General features: G+C 38.8%; 1 protein-coding gene across 1 annotated transcript in view; it reads right to left on the bottom strand.

The window, feature by feature from the left end:
* PDE4D (phosphodiesterase 4D) overlaps positions 1-3496 on the bottom strand; it is a 624128-nt gene extending 620632 nt beyond the window's left edge. The window contains exon 1 of the mRNA XM_054185815.1: positions 3316-3496. The gene's annotated coding sequence lies outside the window, so the exon portion shown is untranslated. The remainder of the gene's footprint in view (positions 1-3315) is intronic.
* Positions 3497-18634: the final 15138 nt, after the last annotated feature.

Here is an 18634-nt window from a genome sequence, read left to right as displayed (position 1 = left end):
ACCTGCAATCCATGCAGTTTCATACAGAGGTGATTGTTAACAGTTTTTCTGTATGGACTAACTATATAAGCAGCATCTACAAAATCACCCCTTGCAAAGCACACATAAAACATATATGGAAAGAAAGGCATATTGCTATTACACTCAGCTCTAAAAACAGCAGGGAAATTCTGCACACTAGGACAACATTGAAAATAGCAGACATGAACAATGGAAGTAGAGATCTGCAGGCAGGCTACAAGAGAAATTCTGACTGTTTACCCATCCGATTAACCAGCAGGTATAATCCACTAGTGAACCTTACATGAAGAATAAGGTTTCTCTGATAATATTAGGAAACAAGCACTGTGTGTTGAATGACTTGAGGTATAAACAAACCTACAGTAGTTTAATAAACAAGTTGTTCATGTCTCCAGATGCTGATTTTATTTTATACAGCAGCAATGCCAACAAATACCAGATCATAAAAGATAATTGTATGATTCTCTGTATGATAGCTTTGTGAAGGAAATCTTTTGGACAGTGCACAAAGAAACATGGAAAATATGCAAAGAACAGAACATATGATCCATGAATACACATCCTACGTGAGAAGCAGGAGAACCTTATCCAGCATGTAACTATATAATCATTTAGCAAAACAATATGTAAAAGAATGTGAAACTCCTGCTTACAGTAAACAAGAACAACCTCTAGGTACGGTTACATTATGTGGCTACAAAAACCTAGCTGAAGAAACAGAGTATATGCATAGAAGATTTTTTTGGGGAAAAAAATTAAATCCTATATAGACATATTCATTTAGAAACCCAAGGATTCATCTGTACTAATGGTTCAGATGCACATGAACAAGCTCAGCCAGTGCTAAACTTGCTACTAGATGCACAATTAACTGACAACTTCAATGCAAAAGCAATATAAGCAATTTTCATAGCTAATCAGTTCTGCATGGAAGGAGAACAGTGCTGTACAGTCTGGCTGTATTACTCGCACACCTTAGGATGTAAGGCTGCACAATATCATGCTGTATTATATACATGTGCTTGTATTGTGGTCAGGATGGAGATCCTTCAAGACCCCAAAGAACTTCTAAACGAATTTGGTATTTAGTAAATAATCTTATTTCAGTAGCTAGAATAAGAACTTATTATTGATTTTGTTAATAGAACTGTTGTAGTAAGTCAGACTGAAAATTAATTCAGGCCAGTATAGCAAATTTGAAAGTTGAGCTACATAGGATGCTTAGTGGAAGACATGCCCCCCCCCCTAAAAGAAAACAAACAAGAACCCCCCTCCCCCCCCAAAACTGAAAAAAAAAGAAAAGAAGAAAAACAAAAGAGGAAAAAAAATATTATTAGTAGTATTCTTTGCATTTTTAATAAAGCCTGGAGGGTTTGACTGAGATCTGGAACTCATTTTACATACAAAGAAAGGAAAACCCCACACGCTATACAGCACTTATTGAAAAATACGGGAGTGTAGAATTCCTCTCAGTTTAACATGTGCCAAGGGAGACACAATATTAAGCAACTTTTCCCATGATCACTGGCTCTGAAATGGAATCCAGTATTCCAAGAGTTACTCCAGGATTGAAGCCACAAGATACTTAACTCCATCACTATTTACTGCAGCAAGTTACAGCTTATAAACTACCTCTGAGGCAGTGAGGTTATATGAACTACTACTGTATGACCAAGCATCCTGCATATGTAGAATCAACTTTATGCCATCAAAGTTGTATTACCTACATCCCAGACCAGCAATGATGAACATTGTTAAGCCTCACTGGTCTTCTGGAAAGCAGAGTCACATTTAGACTGAGAGGCTGAAGCCAAGGGAAATCAGTCCACCCACACTGGTCCATGAAGGAAGAAGGGTAATAGAATTATTCCAGAAACAGCAGAAGATATGGGGACATCATTAGGAGTCTCAGTAACTAAAGAGATATAGACGAATTTATAGACTCTCACAGATACACAGGAAGCTTGATCCAAGGGAGAGGCTCACAGGAGACAAACATATGAAGAAAATGCTTTCACTTGCACATATTCTCTCTCCCACAGAGATAAGAAATTCAGCTGAAGAGATGGAGGAGAAACTCCACGTTCTAGAGAACAAATTTTCATAATAAGGGACCTCTTTTCCCCATGGCAACTACTAACATCTGGTCAGGAATGATGAAACTGTCTCCAAGAGCCTAGGACAGCATGACTTTAAAGGAATGATAAACCTCATGCTCAGACACATGCCAGATAAGCTAAAAAAGCAGACAGCTGAAGTTCAGCACCCAGCAGACCCAGTGTGCTTGCAGCCCTGTTGATTAACCTAGTATGTACCCAGCTGGGGAAGCTCTACAAAGCTTCCACTTTCTTGCTCCCAGAAAAGTCTGATTGTATGAGAAAAACTTGTTTGCATTGAGAATCTAAGCACTAGAAAGTTTAAAAATGATAGCTCTACAGTTGCACACAAAATTGATGCACTCAGTCCCAGCAGTGAGAAAGTTTGGAGTCCTTTGAGAATAAATAGCAACTGTGTTAGAAACTAGCAATAAAACTATAAAACCTGGTATTTCCAAATTCTGAATACTAGATTTCAGAAACAGTGTATTATTTTGCACAGGATTTGCAGGGGAGGACTTTCGGGGCCGGGGGTGGGGAACAGGGAAAGGGGAGGGAGGGGAAGGTGGTATGTATGTAGCTTCCTAGATTTATACTGAGAAAAACAGTATGCATTATATCTGCCACTCTAAACCTCCTGTGGTGGTTGGAAGGAGATGATAGTTGTCAGCCCACACAGCAGATTAAGCACTGAAGCATACAGTTACCATTTAAAGACATCACTGACAAGCCCAGGAACTCGGTAGCCTACTGGCATGGATGGATCGCTAGGGCCAAGCACTGGCTTGCAAGGAGTGAGAATGAGCACTGAAGAATGAACCCTACATTATCTCCCTTCCTATCCTAACCTGGGAGCACCAGGCTTTTTCTTTCGTTGCCCCCAGTTAGGAAAAGCAGAAATATTCAAACTATTTGTTGCATCTTCGTTTCCTATAAATAGAACCAGGTACAAAACAGAGCAGGGAAGATTAAACCAGCATGTTTCCTGTCTAGTGCAATTCCCAGAGGTGCTGTGAGTCAGAAGACCCATGCAGAGTGACATTAACACCAGAAGAATCCAAAGCACTTTGCAAGACCCCCACCAAGTCACTGGGAGAGGGAAGGGAGAAGCACAAGGCTGTCAGGAAGAAATTAAAGTTACAATCTTAAAGGAGAAGAGGAGAACAAAACAAAACAAAACAAGCAGCCTACACTTTACCTGTTTTGGGAGCCCCACAAGTTCAATGGTAGCAATCGATCTGCGCAGGGCTGGACTCTTGCCCCAGTCTTCCCTCTGACCCCCTCTGGCAGTCTCAGATGTTCTTAGTGAAGCAGCAGCTGTCACTCTGGCAGCAGCAGTGTGAGCCCACATGAGTTCATACGTGCAGTTATTTTAGCACATTTCTTCTCAGAAAAAATTCTGGCAATTTAATACTTTGGATAGCTCAGCTGGACCTGGATAGGATTTGACTGGGCAGAGAAAAAAAACCAAACCATAAACAAAACAGTTCTTTCAGTCCTGATATTCTTTTTCTCAATCAACTGTTGTTGAACAAGGGCAAATGAGATTTAAGAGGAAGAGTTTTCTTTCTGGTGGGAAATATTAAGCAATCAAGTTATAAGCAGAGCAGGTCACATTGTTGGTTGCAAAATGCCAACTGAAATTGTCTTAAGAACATGAAATAGTTTTTTAAGAACTGTCAGTGTAGTTCCTAGACCACAGTCATATTGTATAAGCCTGCAACAGGGAAAACCATCCTGGGTCCTGCTTTCACCCTCTCTTCTCTGTTGCTCTGCTCAGAGCAAACAATAGCCTGGAAGCCAAGTCACATTTAAGTCACATTTCTGCCCAATTCATCCTTCTCTAAAGTCACAGTCTATCTACTGTCTAAACACAGATCATCTACAGCCTTTTCTGGTCAGAGGTTTTGCACTCTATACAATATACAAAAGGTTTGGAGATGACAGTTGAGCATCCTGTCTCCTCTTACCCCTATTTCAAAGAGAGACCATATCTTTCTGTCTTCATAAATAAGTTCTAATAAATTCATAAATATCATCACCTTGAATATTGTGTGAGGTCCTGGGCCCCACCATTTGTCCTTGAATGTCCTTGAATGCATCCAGAGGCGGGCAACAAAGCTGGTGAAAGGGCTGGAAGGCATGTCCTGTGAGGAGCAGCGGAGGACTCTGGGCTTGTCTAGTTTGGAGAAAAGGGCTGAGGGGCGGCCTCATTGCTCTCTACAGCTTCCTGAGGAGGGGTTGCAGAATGGGAAGCGTTGATCTCTTCTGCATGGCATCTAGTTCAAAGCTGTGCCAGGGGAGGTTTAGACTGGACATTAGGAAGCATTTCTTTACCTAGACAGTGGTCAAACCCTGGAACAGGCTTCCTAGAGAGGTGGTCGATGCCCCAAGCCTGTCAGTATTTAAGAGGCATTTGGACAATGCTGCCCTTAATGACATGCTTTAACATTTGGTCAGCCCTCAATTGATGAGGCAGCTGGACTAGATAACCATTGTAGGTCCCTTCCAACTGAAACAGTCAATTCTTTTCTATACGAGACAAACTAAGGGCTTTGAAATTGTGTTGCAACTCACTAGTAATGGACAACCACATCATAAGAACGGCCACACACATCAGATCTAAGATTCATAGGGTCTGGGATCCTCTTTCACACTGGCAAGACGACGATGCCAATGAAAGAGTGAACATGTGAAAAACACCTCTCTAGAATGCACTTGCAAGATTCATCAAGCTGTGGATCAGCAAAGCACTGAGCCAGAGTTGGCATCAGGGCTTATAATAACTCCCAATTAATTCTTTTCTTCCATTAATTTATCGAGCTACATTTTGAACCCTTATAAGCCTTCAGGTTATGTAGGAACTTGCTAGAAAGAAGTACATAGCTTAACTACACAGCCTATAAAAAACACATCCTTTAGGGGGAGGTATCACGTTTGGAACTAAGTTCATTCGATCATTCCAAGTTTTTGTATTTGAAAATGTAACAAATAATTGTTCCCTATTCTTCTCTTGCTCCCATTATATCATAGACAGCAGTGTTACTCCTCTGTCATCTCTTCTCCGGGATGAAGATTGCTGTTCTCCAATATTCTTTATATGGCTACACCACCAACTTCTACATTGGCATAACAATATATTTTCATAGTAAATTGCTATATATCCTATACTGACAGCAAGTGTCCTACCTGTCAAACAACTGTCACCTCTCATATTTGGACTCATTCTGTGCAGAGCTGAAAGAGGTTCCTAGCGTTGTCCATTCTCATTCTCTTCCCCCTTATCTCAGATGGGGGCAGCTTCCACTTTCTCCTATAGTAATGAAATAACAGAAAAGCCTCTTCCTGCACTGTAAGTCTGAGAATTTTTGGTCAGAAAATAAGAATCATGGACACAAGGACTTTTCTTTCCAGATGAAGGTCACTTTCAGTAATTCCATTTATTTCCCTTTTTAAGCTTGGATTAAAACATTTAAAAGCTACAACATTATTGTTAATATTGTTGCTGAATCTCATCTCTTAGTAGCCATTAATTTTCAGTACTTTTATTATATTTTCCTGTTAGCACAAGTTGCTTTAGGAGGCAAGGCTGCAGGCTTAATAGCTGTCTTCTTTGTGCTATCAGTTTTTCAACCATCGAGGTGAACAGTTGGGGTTTTTTTAAAGGTTATTAAATTCATCAGAGGTTATTAAGTTTCTGGATCCCGTGTTGTTCACTTTTAGAGATAGGAAACTTGCTAAACTCCTGGAAAAATATTATATTCTCTGAGATTTACTTACGTCACTGTTGGAACAGAAATCCGTTCATCCCATCTGAGAGACAGAATAATGACTAGTTTTGTTTTATTGTCACATACAATGAGAACTTGACCTTTGCATTTGAGCACAGGTTGAGTGGGAAAAATTATTCTTCAGGGCATCTGTGTGATCAGGCCCTAAATGAAAACTGAATCTTTAGTAGTAAGGGAGACCATTGTCTAAGTCTGGTGCTAAACCTTTAACCCCATTTCACATCCAAATGCGTGATAAGCTACTTGGCAGCAGACACCAAAGAAGCAGACAACAGTTTGACCTTTATAGGGTGGGATGAGTGAAAGAATTACTAGTTCAGACTCTCTTATTGGAAGTTAAAGAGTAAACAAGTCAAGACACATGATGAAAACCCTTTCTGTTTCATGTAATTAACACAAGGCATTCAATGCAAATTAACACCATAAATTCACACACATTCATTAAAAAAGCTAAGTTGTTTTTTTAAGAATCAGCTGCCACTTAAAATAATTCTTCATCTTTAAGACCATATATCCACCTGACCTCCTTAAGATTACATCTCTCCATTGAAAATTCTCTCTTCTAGGTAAATATATGTAAATAGGTTTTCTTCCTCAATAAATTATGACACATTTGGAATTGTTACCATTTGCTTATGAACATCTTTTAGCTTCATGTGATAAAAGTGCCCGAGACAAATTCCTGTGAAATTGTTGCTCATTGCACTATGCCATGCCAGATCTCTGAAGCAAAGATCAAACATTCTAGAAGACAAAGTATATATTCTAATTTAATGATGTTGTGTTCCTTGCAGTATTATTACAACTGGAGAAGAAGAAATCTTTACTTTCCTAAGTTACCACAATATCAATGAAATTCTGGATTTTTTTTTTTAAATCATGCCATATTGAGGCATTCTTCTCAACCTACTACATTTGTAAAGAATTGAGAACAACGGAGTCAATTTTTGTATTGGCAAAATAAAACGACCTGAACTCCAGTCTGAAAATATATGTCAGAGTCAAATTAAGTATCCAAGATTCAAAAGCAGTTCAACAGAGTCCTGCAGCTGTCATTCACGCACATATCTGACTGATATGTCAGTGAATAGGAGGAACAAAAGACTAAAAATCAGACCCTGTGCAAAACTGCAAACCAGCCAAAGCCTTAAAGTGGTCTTTTAGGTGACCTAAAGTTTCTGGATGCATTAGATTTGCGTGACAAGGTTTTCGTAGTGGGAGGGTAACAGAAGCGGCTTCTGTGAGAACTTGCCAGAAGTCTATGTCTATTGGACAGAGTTCCCCTATGTCTGACAGAGCCAATGCAGGCCTGTGCCAAGACAGACACGCCGCTGGCCAAGGCTGAGCCCACCAGCGATGGTGGTAGCGCCCCTGGGTAAACATATTTAAGAAGGGGGAAAAACTGCTGCACAATGGCAGCTGGAGGAGAGAGGAGTGAGAATATGTGAGAGCAACAACTCTGCAGACACGAAGGTCAGTGAAGAAGGAGGTGAGGAGATGCTCCAGGCACTGGAGCAGAGATTCCCCTGCAGCCCGTGGTGAAGGCCATGGTGAGGCAGGCTGTCCCTCTGCAGCTCATGGAGGTTAACAGGTGGAGCAGATATCCACCTGCACCCCATGGAGGACGCCATGCTGGAGCAGGTCGATGCCCTGAAGGAGGCTGTGATCCTGTGGGAAACCCGTGCGGGAGCAGGCTCCTGGCAGGACCTGTGGCCTCATGCAGAGAGGAGCCCAGTCTGGAGCAGGTTTGCTGGCAGGACTTGTGACTCCATGAGGGATTCACTCTGGAGCAGTCTGTTGCCAAAGCACTGCATCCCATGGAAGGGACCCACACTGGAGCAGTTCATGAAGAACTGCAGCCCGCGAGAAGGACTCACATTTGAGAAGTTCGTGGAAGACTGTCTCTCACGGGAGGGACCCTATGTTGGAGCAGGGGAAGGATGTGAGTAGTCCTCCCCTGAGGAGGAAGGAGCAGCAGAGACAACATGTGACAAACTGACCACAACACCCATTCCCAGTCCCCCTGCGCTGCTCGGGGGAGGAGGCAGAGAAAATTGCGAGCGATGTTGAGCCTGGGAAGAAGGGAGGGGTGGGGGGAAGGTGTTTTAAGATCTGGTTTTATTTCTCATTACTTCTCTGATTTGATTGGCAATAAATTAAATTAATTTCTGCGAGTCGAGTAGGTTTTGCCCATGATGACAATTGCTGAGTGACGTCCCTGTCCTTATCTCGACCCATGAGGCTTTTGTTATGTTTTCTCTCCCCTGTCCAGATGAGGAGGGGAGTGATTGAGCAGCTTTGGTGGGCACCTGGTGTCCAGCTGAGGTCAACCTGCCACACTGGAGAACTATATAAAGCAACAGAGAGTAACGTATGAAGATTAGGCACATAAACTGAGCAGCAGCCATATGTTGTTACCAAAAGATTTGTTCCTTATATTTCCTCTTAACAGAGGAAACATTGTGCTACATAGACACAGAAATAATATAGGATACTGTAACTTCTAGTCTTAATATGAGAAATGTTCATACTATTCTATGAATTTATTATTAATTATTAATTATTTTATACTATCAAAACATCAGTGATCACTGAAATGCTCAACCTTCTTTCTGTGGATTGTTTTGTATAGTAGTAAGAGAAAACAGAAGAATATGACTATAATCTCCTGAAAAATAAATGGATACAGTATGCAGAATGCCATCCAACTACCCTTAGGCAGTGCCTCAAGCACTTCAGCTACAATACCCACAGTATCTGTGGGACTAGATAAAAAGAGTCCTTACTAACCTGACCATTGAAATTGAACGTTTAAATTAAATGCAGAATTTATAATACTTTTTAATCCATTATCTGCCACAGCAAAAGATACTGAACGTTGGAACACAAGTTCAAAAAACTTAAGACAATCTTCCTGTCTTCAGGCATTCACGTTCTTTGTTCTAAAAAATCAAGCTGTTTCCAATCACTCCTGAGAAATGCCTTAAAGTTCTGTCATCTGCTAATTATTTCTTCAGTTTTCTTTACACTAAGCTGCAAACAATGGTACTGAAACAGAACAGTACTTGTAAATAGCCAGACGACGATTTAGGTTGACTAGACGCATAAGGTTACATTCAGTAGTAGTCTGTAGCTTTTCAGCCATTTTAATTATGTCACTAACAAATAGTTTAGAGATCCTGGGGATGAGGGGACAGTGGGGAGGGATGGAGTGGAAGAGTACAAAAGAATGGTCAGATTATAAAAAAAACAGAAAGAAAAAAATCTCTAGAAAAAGTAATCTATAGAAAAACCTATAGAAATCACATAGAAAAACTGTATGATCTAGATTTTAAAACAGATTCACATTATCACGTAGATTAGTTTGACTTGTCAAGAAGTGACAGATGGGTAGTCTTAGGGAGCCAGTGTCCACCCCCTGTGCTAACAGTAACAAAGCCACATATTTAAAAAACCCAAATACTACAACAATTTTTGAAATACACAGTTTAAAAAAAAAAAAAAAAAAGAAATTCAAATCATTAAATCACTGGTTTCCAAGAAAGGAACGTTTACAGAGCAAACTCTGATAAATACTGCTGAAATTCTGCAAGCCAGATTAAGTTTTGTGATAGTCTGTGAAAAGTTACCTGATGATTTTCGTATTAGAGTTCAAAGTGATTGATGGTTCACTGGGGACCACATTGCCCACACAGTATATTACAAGCTACAGGTAAGGGCTTGCATAGCATCCATAAGGACCTCCCAGCATATTCTCCCTGCAAGGAAAGTAAGTAAATCATCTCATCCCAATGGAGAGCAGTATGCTACCATGCCAACTGCATTCTACAGGCTCATCCAGTCATGAACCAAAAACCCCTCATGGTCATATCTGTCTATCCTAAAAAGCTAACATTGTGACAACTTAATGAAATAATTGGCACAAAATGTGTAAGCTGCCAAGTGTCTGAAAGAATGTTAAGTTGTTTTTAGAAAAAAATACCAACCAACAGAATAAGAACTGAAAATGTTATAGTACCACTTCATTTTCTCATCTCTTCAATTCTGGTCGCTCGGTATCCAAGATGATACAGCATAAATGGGAAATGGGAAAGGACTACCAAAGTGTTTAGAGGTGCTGAGAACCCTGCACATAAAAAGTGATTAAGAGAAATCATGACATAAGCCCCCTTTGGAAAAAAACCCCAGAACTAGTGGACATGTACTAAAATTAAAATGCAACAAACTGACAAAATTTGTTTTGTGATTTGCTATTACATATTCAAAGTAAGTACTTAAAGGTGTATAAATGTCAATAAAATCATACTATGTCCAAAATAAAAGTTTGTATGACTTGCCTTTTTTCATATTCAAGAAAATGGCCCTTCAAGCTATATCCAGGTAAGGAGGAGATTGCCTTTACAGATAAACCACAAAGTAATTAATAGGATTAGGAGTCCCTTTGGAAGTAGCTTTCATTTCTGGTATGGAGTACTAGCTTTTTTCATTGGCATTACTTGTTCTTTTAAAAAAAAAAAACAAAACCAAAAAAACCACACAAAACAAAAACCAAACCAAAAAACCCCAACTATGCAAGATCAGCAGTGTTTAATATGCTTCTGGGTATTTACATGAGATGAATACTGTAACCTTTTTAGGTGTCACAATGGAACAGCACTAATTCTTTTCCTCTTTTAAAAAAACATTGTTCAAGTGGCTTGACAAGAAAAATGTTGGACAGTCTGTATTCTAGCCAACTGACCTTTAAAATGTATTTGTTTGACTATCAAGCACTTTTTAATAAGTATGGATTTGGCACTAGACACATTCTTGCATAATTCCTGTTTTCATAAAACATAAGAGGGAGTTCAGGAGCTATTAAAGAATAAAACGCTTACAAAGTAGCCTTTGTCAATAGCTGAACCATAGCTTTCCAGTCACTGAGTTTCCTGTGTCCCACCTTAATGCCGGTAAACATCAGCACAAAGAAGTCCTTCACTGTCTCAGGCTAACAAAGAACTGGAGAAGGTACCACTTTTTTGAACCTACTGTCTTTTCTCTCAAAAGGGCTTGACAGCTCAAACTTGTCTTGCCCTGCTAAGCCAGTGTAAGCATGCATTGGAAATAGAGTATGGGAGATAATAACTTCTAAGTGAGTAATATTGTAGGTGGTCTAAATAAAGAGCTACTTATTTATACTTATTTTTAATTCTAAATAAAATATTATTTTATGAAAATTATCTACAGACTTTATAGACAAACATTTAAATGTTTTATCAAGTATATTTGTCAATATATTGATTGCTGCAGAACCTGTAATGATCCAATGTAAGAGACATTTGATATTGAATCTTCACAATGAGCCACACAATAGGAGGGGGGAAAGATTTATGTTTCATTGGAGTAGGGACCCTAGCTAGTCCAGTATAAAAGGCAATACCTAACCTAAATAAAACAATTCTTGTTTTAATTAAAGGAGAATGGCTGACTGTCTCCTGAACAGGAAAAAGTAAGATGAGTTTCAGGAAGGAAGACTAAAGCTTTACCCACTTTTCAATTACTACTCCTTAAGTACTTATTCAAGTAGTGATTTTAAGATTCTGACTGAAAACCCACTACAACTCCTTTGTAAGCATTTTTAATAGTTAAATTTTCCACTACTATAATAAATAAGTGACTTCTAATTCCTAGTCCAAATTTGCCTGAATTCAGGTTCTAGTTGCTTTAGTCTGCTATGTTTCATCTCGTAGACAATGAGGCTCCCATTACTAAAATTTCGCTCTTCATAATGATGAAGTCACCTCTTACAATACACTGAGTGTTATGCAGTTCTTTTGTTAGGGGCAGTACATTAAAAGGACATGTCCTGTAGGGAGCCATGACAGTCAGGCACTGTAGGTGAAAATTCTCAACTCGTATATAATACAGGAGACAAGCTTTTTTTGAAGCTTCAGCTTAAAAGAAAACACACTTAAACCTTTTAGAAAAGCTACCCAGGTTGAAGTCAACGAATCTGTAACTGCGTAAACATCACAGCCCTTATCTATGACAGTTTGTTGTGATTCCTAAGTCTGCTTGCCAAGAAAGGAGTTAAACAAGGCAGCAATTAGGAAACAGTTTTAAAGAAATACAGTCACTAAGACTAAAGCGTTCACAAGAAAACAGGAAGGATGAAATAATTCAAGAAATTGCAGTCAGAGAAGCAAAGATGGTTTTGGCTTTTAAGGTGGGGAAGGCAAAGAATCCATGGAGCGGCAGGGGAACAGTAGACTTGTCGCAAGGAGGTTTGTGTGGCACACTAACATTGATGCTCAGTTGCTGTAGCTGATATAAGTTTTAATGCCTCGATATTAAGTTGGAAGAAGTATGGATCCCACTGGTGTAAGGCTCCGGGGAAAAGCTTTACCTATTAACTGAAAGAAATGCAGTTGGAAACAGAACCTGGAAATACGGTCCTGTTCTTTTCAAGAGCCATGGTGCAAGCTTGGCACGTACTGGAGGGTTGGCAGCCCTGCAAAGGCAATTTCAGCATGCTGCGTAGTGCCAATTCAGTGCGATTCACAGGCAACTGGTCAAACTAAAGGAAAACCGATGTCTCAGTGAAAACCCAAAGGATGATTAATGTGAGGCATTTCAAGCATTACTAGCAGTGTGTGTGTAAGATAAAAAAAACATTATGCTTCTTTACCATCTAGGGCAATGCCTCTGAAGAAACTTCCTGCAGTGTCAGGACAGCCTGCAGTGCAGCAAAATTATTGTTTTCCCAGCCCTATACCCAAATGCCAGACCCCAAAGATACAGTGTCCCTCTAGAAGGGGCACAGTATCTTCCAAAGCTGCCCTAAAGGAAGAAGCTACAACAAAACAGAATTCCAAACAAAGCGTTTCAGCAGCATCAAACACACTAGAACTGCACTAAATATCAGAAGCTTTCTAGGATCTTCAGAAAGCATAGGCAATGAGATAGGCTTGCTGAGAAGCATCATCAAGGTCTGAGGAGGAAAGAGACAGTGCAATAGAGTGTGTAAAAGAAAAAATAAAAATCCACAACACTAACAGATTACAGCAGCTTTAGTAATAACATATCATGCTTTAAAGAATGACTAAAGTACTAAAGCATACAGACAAATCCTGTGCAGTTTATTTTTCATGTACAGATCATTCTAGTGATATTTTTTCATAAAAAGTGAAACAAAAAATACTGTTAGGTCATATAGAGTGAACTGTAATAAAACACTATTTTTTTTTTTTTAAGAGGCAGCTATGGAATAACAGCAAGACACTCTCACGTGCTCCCCACAGACACCAATAGACAACTATGAAAATAAATGGTAAGAAGGTTCCTAATTTAACCTACCAGTTTGTACCTCCCAAGAATATAATCAAAAAAATGACTTCACAAAACCAAGATTACAATTATCACCTGTTAAGGTTTTAAGGCAATCTGAGGCAATAACAGTCCTACAACACTGGAGTGTCCTAAAATGGGTCCAAAATGGACAAGCATCTCCACTCATGGAGGCATTGCAGATGCAGAAGCTTATCCATCAGTCTCTTTCTTGAAATCCACAGCAGTTAACCACAATTTAAACTACAGCACAGTACTGTGAAACAAGCATCCTTACAAAAAATGTTGTCTGCAATATAGAGAGGGAAATACTAACAAGACCGAAAGCATTCCTGATGATATCTTATTATTTCAATTTCCCTTGGGTTCTTTAGAAAGGGAAACGCATGTGATACTGGTGAGACCATAGCAAGGTTGCAACAGTGGAGATATACCTCTCATCCTAAAAGGTAATACAGATTCATTCACAGTTTCAGCTTTGTTCTTGAAGATGCGTAATGTTTTTTTTTTTTATTTCTGTCTTCAAGAAAACTTGCAAGGGGTTTTCTGAACACAGAAAACACTACATAGTTCTATTATTGTTTACTGCAAATTAACAGTCCTTTAAAAAGTTAGCTTTCATTATTTTTTCACTGAGAGCTGTTGGGACACCTTTCCCCTCCCACAGTTTTATATTTCATTTTGGCAAAGATAGAAACATGTCATCAGTAGAAAACAACTCAGACAACTGCAAGCCTTCAAAGCAATCTATGGAAAGACAACAACAATGGGTTTTCCTCCTCCCTAGTAAACCTCTAGCTATCCACAGGTATTCATCTCTACTTTCCAACTCTTAGTTTAATTTTCATTAAGTAAAGAGAATATCAGACTCGGCTAGTCTCCTTACACAATCTTTTTGATTACCCTCTTGTGCATTATTTTAAATTTCTGCTGTTCATAGGTTCACGTACAAAGCTGAATGAAACCATATTAAGCACTAACAGTGCCAGACAATTCCCACATGGCTATAATGTCTAACATGACAGTTGGACTAGATGATCTGGAAGGTCCCTTCCAACCTAGGCAATTCGATGTTTCTATGATTCTATAACAGGCATCTTGAGAGTAAGAAAAAGTTCCACCTCCTTCCAATAACATTAACCCATTCTTTTTGTCCAAACAATATCTAATCTCATGACTCACCTTTCTCCACTCACCTGTTTTTTCACCCCATCCTATTTTTCTATTACTCTCAAAAATTTAACTTGTTCTGCCAAACTTGCATGATGGTCTTATGCAGTCAGTGTGTCAAGATAAGACAAAGGAGGTCTTGCTACTCTTGGAGGCAATCAAGTACGATCGTGACCATACTTGGAGAACAGGCTGGATGAGAGTCAAGTTTGGTGCTAGACTTATAGAGGTCGTATATAGAACCTGGTCTTTACTCTGGTAACAGAGAATGCCTAAGTGTTCAATATATCAGTATCAGAAAAAATAGTGGAAAAGATGAATCTCTGCATACGCTATGTTTAGGCAGTTTCCAACAAAGTGATAACCATGTTAGGGCAAGGACTAAGATATGGGAAGCTGAAGACTGTAGCATCATCTTACATCTACATCAACACCTTGGAGGATAAGTGTTTAAAAAAAAAACAACCAAACAAAAAAACTTTTCATCAAGTCAGATGATTGACAGTTTGTGTCTTTCTCCTCAATCTGAAGCATGTGGATAGCATTCAGTCTCCTTTGTTCAACGCTTGTCTCAAGACAGCTTGTACTATATGCTAAGCCTTTAGAATGGTATCAGTAGTGTTGCTTAAGCATACTTTTATCCAGTCATTGAGACAACCTACCTGTACCAACACTGGTGGCCACTCTTCCCTGCTACACCCATGACATGTTGCAGCATCATTATCCAGACACTTCACCCCCACAAGCATTAGAGCAATTCCTTTGTCCAGGCTGGATGGCAGCAGACAATATTCTTCTTTACTTTCTAAATAAAAATAAAAATTAAGTTGACAGAAATTCCTCAAGCAGCACACCAGGGGTGATGCAAAAAAAGAGAGGTTCACACGCTCTCTGTGTTTTGCAATCCTTCACATCGGATGCCTGTCCCTCCTATGTGAACGCTAGGTAGAGTGCCCTCAAGCAACATCACACTACTCTTTGCTACTCGTAGATGTCAATAAAGCACCCCATGAGCCAAAGCTTCAGGGCAAAATTTTAATTGTATGCTGTGAGCCATTATTTGTACAGTTTCCATTTTCTTACCGATTTTTTGTCCACCCAGGGCAAGAAAATTGAAGTTCTTACCACGTCACTGTCCTCTTGGGGTAATTTATCCCTGTCTCTGCTTTGACCTTCAGTTTGTCAGAAATAATAAGTTGAGGGGGACGGGGACAACTTTTTCCCCTGCATGCTAGATTTATCATTCAAAAAACAACGTCCCTCCTGCCTTGTTGACTGATTAATGTCTCCTATTTAAAGAGATAGAGTTTTTATATAAACATTTATCCAAATTTTCCAAATTTTTTTTTTACTTCCCTTCAATTATTTCATGTCTGGGTACCCCTCTAATTGTGATTCCTATGTCAAGGTTTTTTTTCCCTATTTTGAAGAAAACCTCGTTACGCATGTATGTCACACTTCTTTCATAGCTAAATACTGAGAATCAGAGAAATTTTCAGAATACAAAATTTCTTTTCAGGCCTTTCATTTTCCCTAGGTGTATTTCTAAGGTTATCACTCATCATAACACTCTAAGAGGTGGCAGAATATTTCTTCATTTATCTCACAAGTCATGTAGGATTATCACTTCCTTTCTTTAAATATATGTTTACGATTCAGTTTTACTAATGTTTTTGCAATTTAAATACACAAGCAAGCTCATCGAAATCGTATACAAAACAATGCTCTGTAAACCTATATTTGGATTGTGTTCTTCAAAACTTTCTGGTCAGATAGTCTCTAAAATCTCCAGTCTCCCAAGTACATATTTCATATATCTATGACAAGGAGCCAGCCTTAGATTTGAGTTAAGCTAGCACTAATAACAGTCCTAACAGAGATCATGAGATCAAGGGCTTCTGAGCAGGCCAGAGTATATCCCCATGGCTTCTGGCAGGCTTGCAAGCTGCATTGAAAGCTACACGTCTTCACCATTACCACCTATGTTACCACATCAAATTAAATTTAGCATATTATGAAGTGTTGCAGTCTTACCTACATTTGTCTTCGTAAACATAAGAAAAAAAAACAAACCAGGCTAATTTTTCTTGGATGATAAAGTTTATCTACACTTTTGTTACATCCACAGAGCAATACAGGCACTTTCTGAAAACAATGTATTTTACCTCAAAAGGCGGGAGAAAACAGGGATTCAGTTGGGATTTAGCCTTTACATGGCGGAAGTTGCATATGATTCCCACCTTATATAAGAATAATAAGCCTTACAAAAGCTTTCTGAATTATTCCACCTCTGAATTTAAATTTCATTTTCCGGGTTTCAGGCAATAGTTTTCTTCATTAACAGGAATCTGAAAAATTGACAAAACCGGGTGAAAAGTACAAAGAAGATTGCAATATTTGGTAGTGTATTTTACCCTGACAGATCAAGCTTGACTTCCAACTGAATTTAAAAGCTGTGTGTAAAAAATAATCATATTTTATGCCAATATTACAAAACTGATGTTACATCTAAAAATATTTTATCCCAACCAGGAATCAAGTGTCTAAACAAAGTTGTTTTCTTAATGGAAGCCAGGTAAGAATAGTATTTCAATGTTGCAGTGTTTTTCAAAATAAAATTGGAATAAATTTGAATTTGATTGAATTAAACTTTCTAGGTGGGTAATGAAAGTTCCTTCAGATGTTATAAACCAGGTCTATTCTTGTCTTTACTTACACATTTTGCATTGAAATAGTACACAACTTTCTTTTCTTTGATTCTGTTTCCTGACATGACAGGAACCAAAACCTAACAAAAAATTTACCTATGCTTTTAGGTTCGTGTGAAATGAGCAAACAGGTTGCCTAGAATAAATCATTAGTTATTTTATATTGGTTAATACTTTACAGATATTTTCAGTATATTCAGACACAATACCAACCAAATATGCAGAATAGTTAGGGGAATGAGGCAGTAAAACAGGATGCCCAGCACACATACACACACGCACACACAAAGACTCCTTTTTTTTCTTTCCTAACTAAGAAAATAAGCACTATCATGGTAAGCACAAACATTATTATTCTACACTCAGATAATCTGCATATCATCACAGAGTAGCAGGTGAACCTGGCTACAGAGCGACGACAACCATCATTATTGAAAAGAAAGTTATGAGAGGAAGTCAACAAAGGAAAATTTGAGCCTATTTGACTCTAAGCAAGAAGAAATCCTTTTAGTAGTCTGTCCTGTAACAAGAATAGCTTGAGTTAAAGAAACCCGGACAGATGTTTGCCAGATAAGCCTAAACAAAGAGTTCACATGTAATGCTGTAGCTTCAGGAAATCAAACCTGATTTGTATAGTCCACTCCAGGTTCCTAGTTTGTTAAAAAAAATTAAAGCCTTTATAAAATTCAAAGTGTGCACTAGTTACATATCACCTGAATATGCAGTGTTCCTTGCTCAGGTGCACATGGTCCAACCTTCCTGTGCAGATTTCCACAGTTAATCTTGCATTTTCTCAAGTTAATAAGCCTCTCCTCATCCCAGACTGGGTAAAAGAAAGTTAGTTTTACCAGAATTTATTGTTTCCTAATATCCATGCCATTTTATCTGCCTCATAATTTACCATACTCAGTCTGAAAGCACAGAAATGGGTTGCTGTTGTTTCTGTTAATCCAGATGTGTAGAAATTCAGGAATAACACATACTGGGGAAAAAGCATTTTGGTCTTTTGAAGATGTAGGACAAGCTTTGTAGACAGCATATCAGAACCACCTAAGCACTGCTGTGTATTTCCATTCACCTGAATTACTTGTTTGAGGTAGGTTTATGGATGAGGTAAGTTTATGAACCCTTTATGGATGCAGATGTCTAAAGTCTGAAGAGGCTACTAGCTGAGGCTTACATACTCGTGTGACACCTTGAGAAGTAGGCTCCTCTGTCAAACCCAGACCATGCATTTCTGCACTGTGTTCTCAAAAGGAGGTGTGGCAGGCAGCACAGTGGAAATGTCCCAGCAATTTTCCACTTAGTCTAAGTTTGGTTGGGTTTATTAGTTTCAGTACACCTGGACCCAAGCTGATTCAATTCAGAGCATCTGTCTCTGCACCTACTTTTTTTCTCTGTGTTAAAGGAAGGCTTATTAAATTGAAGAGTTGCTCACAAATCTGGGGTTTCTATAAAACAACTAAAGTGCTGGGCAAAAGCCATTGTGCTAAGGACAAAACATGCTTTTGAATGAGAGACT

The sequence above is a fragment of the Rissa tridactyla genome, chromosome Z (assembly GCF_028500815.1).
Source record: "Rissa tridactyla isolate bRisTri1 chromosome Z, bRisTri1.patW.cur.20221130, whole genome shotgun sequence".
Lineage (NCBI taxonomy): Eukaryota > Metazoa > Chordata > Aves > Charadriiformes > Laridae > Rissa > Rissa tridactyla.
Note: the sequence above shows the minus strand (reverse complement) of the source record. Positions and strands in the feature narration are given on the sequence as shown.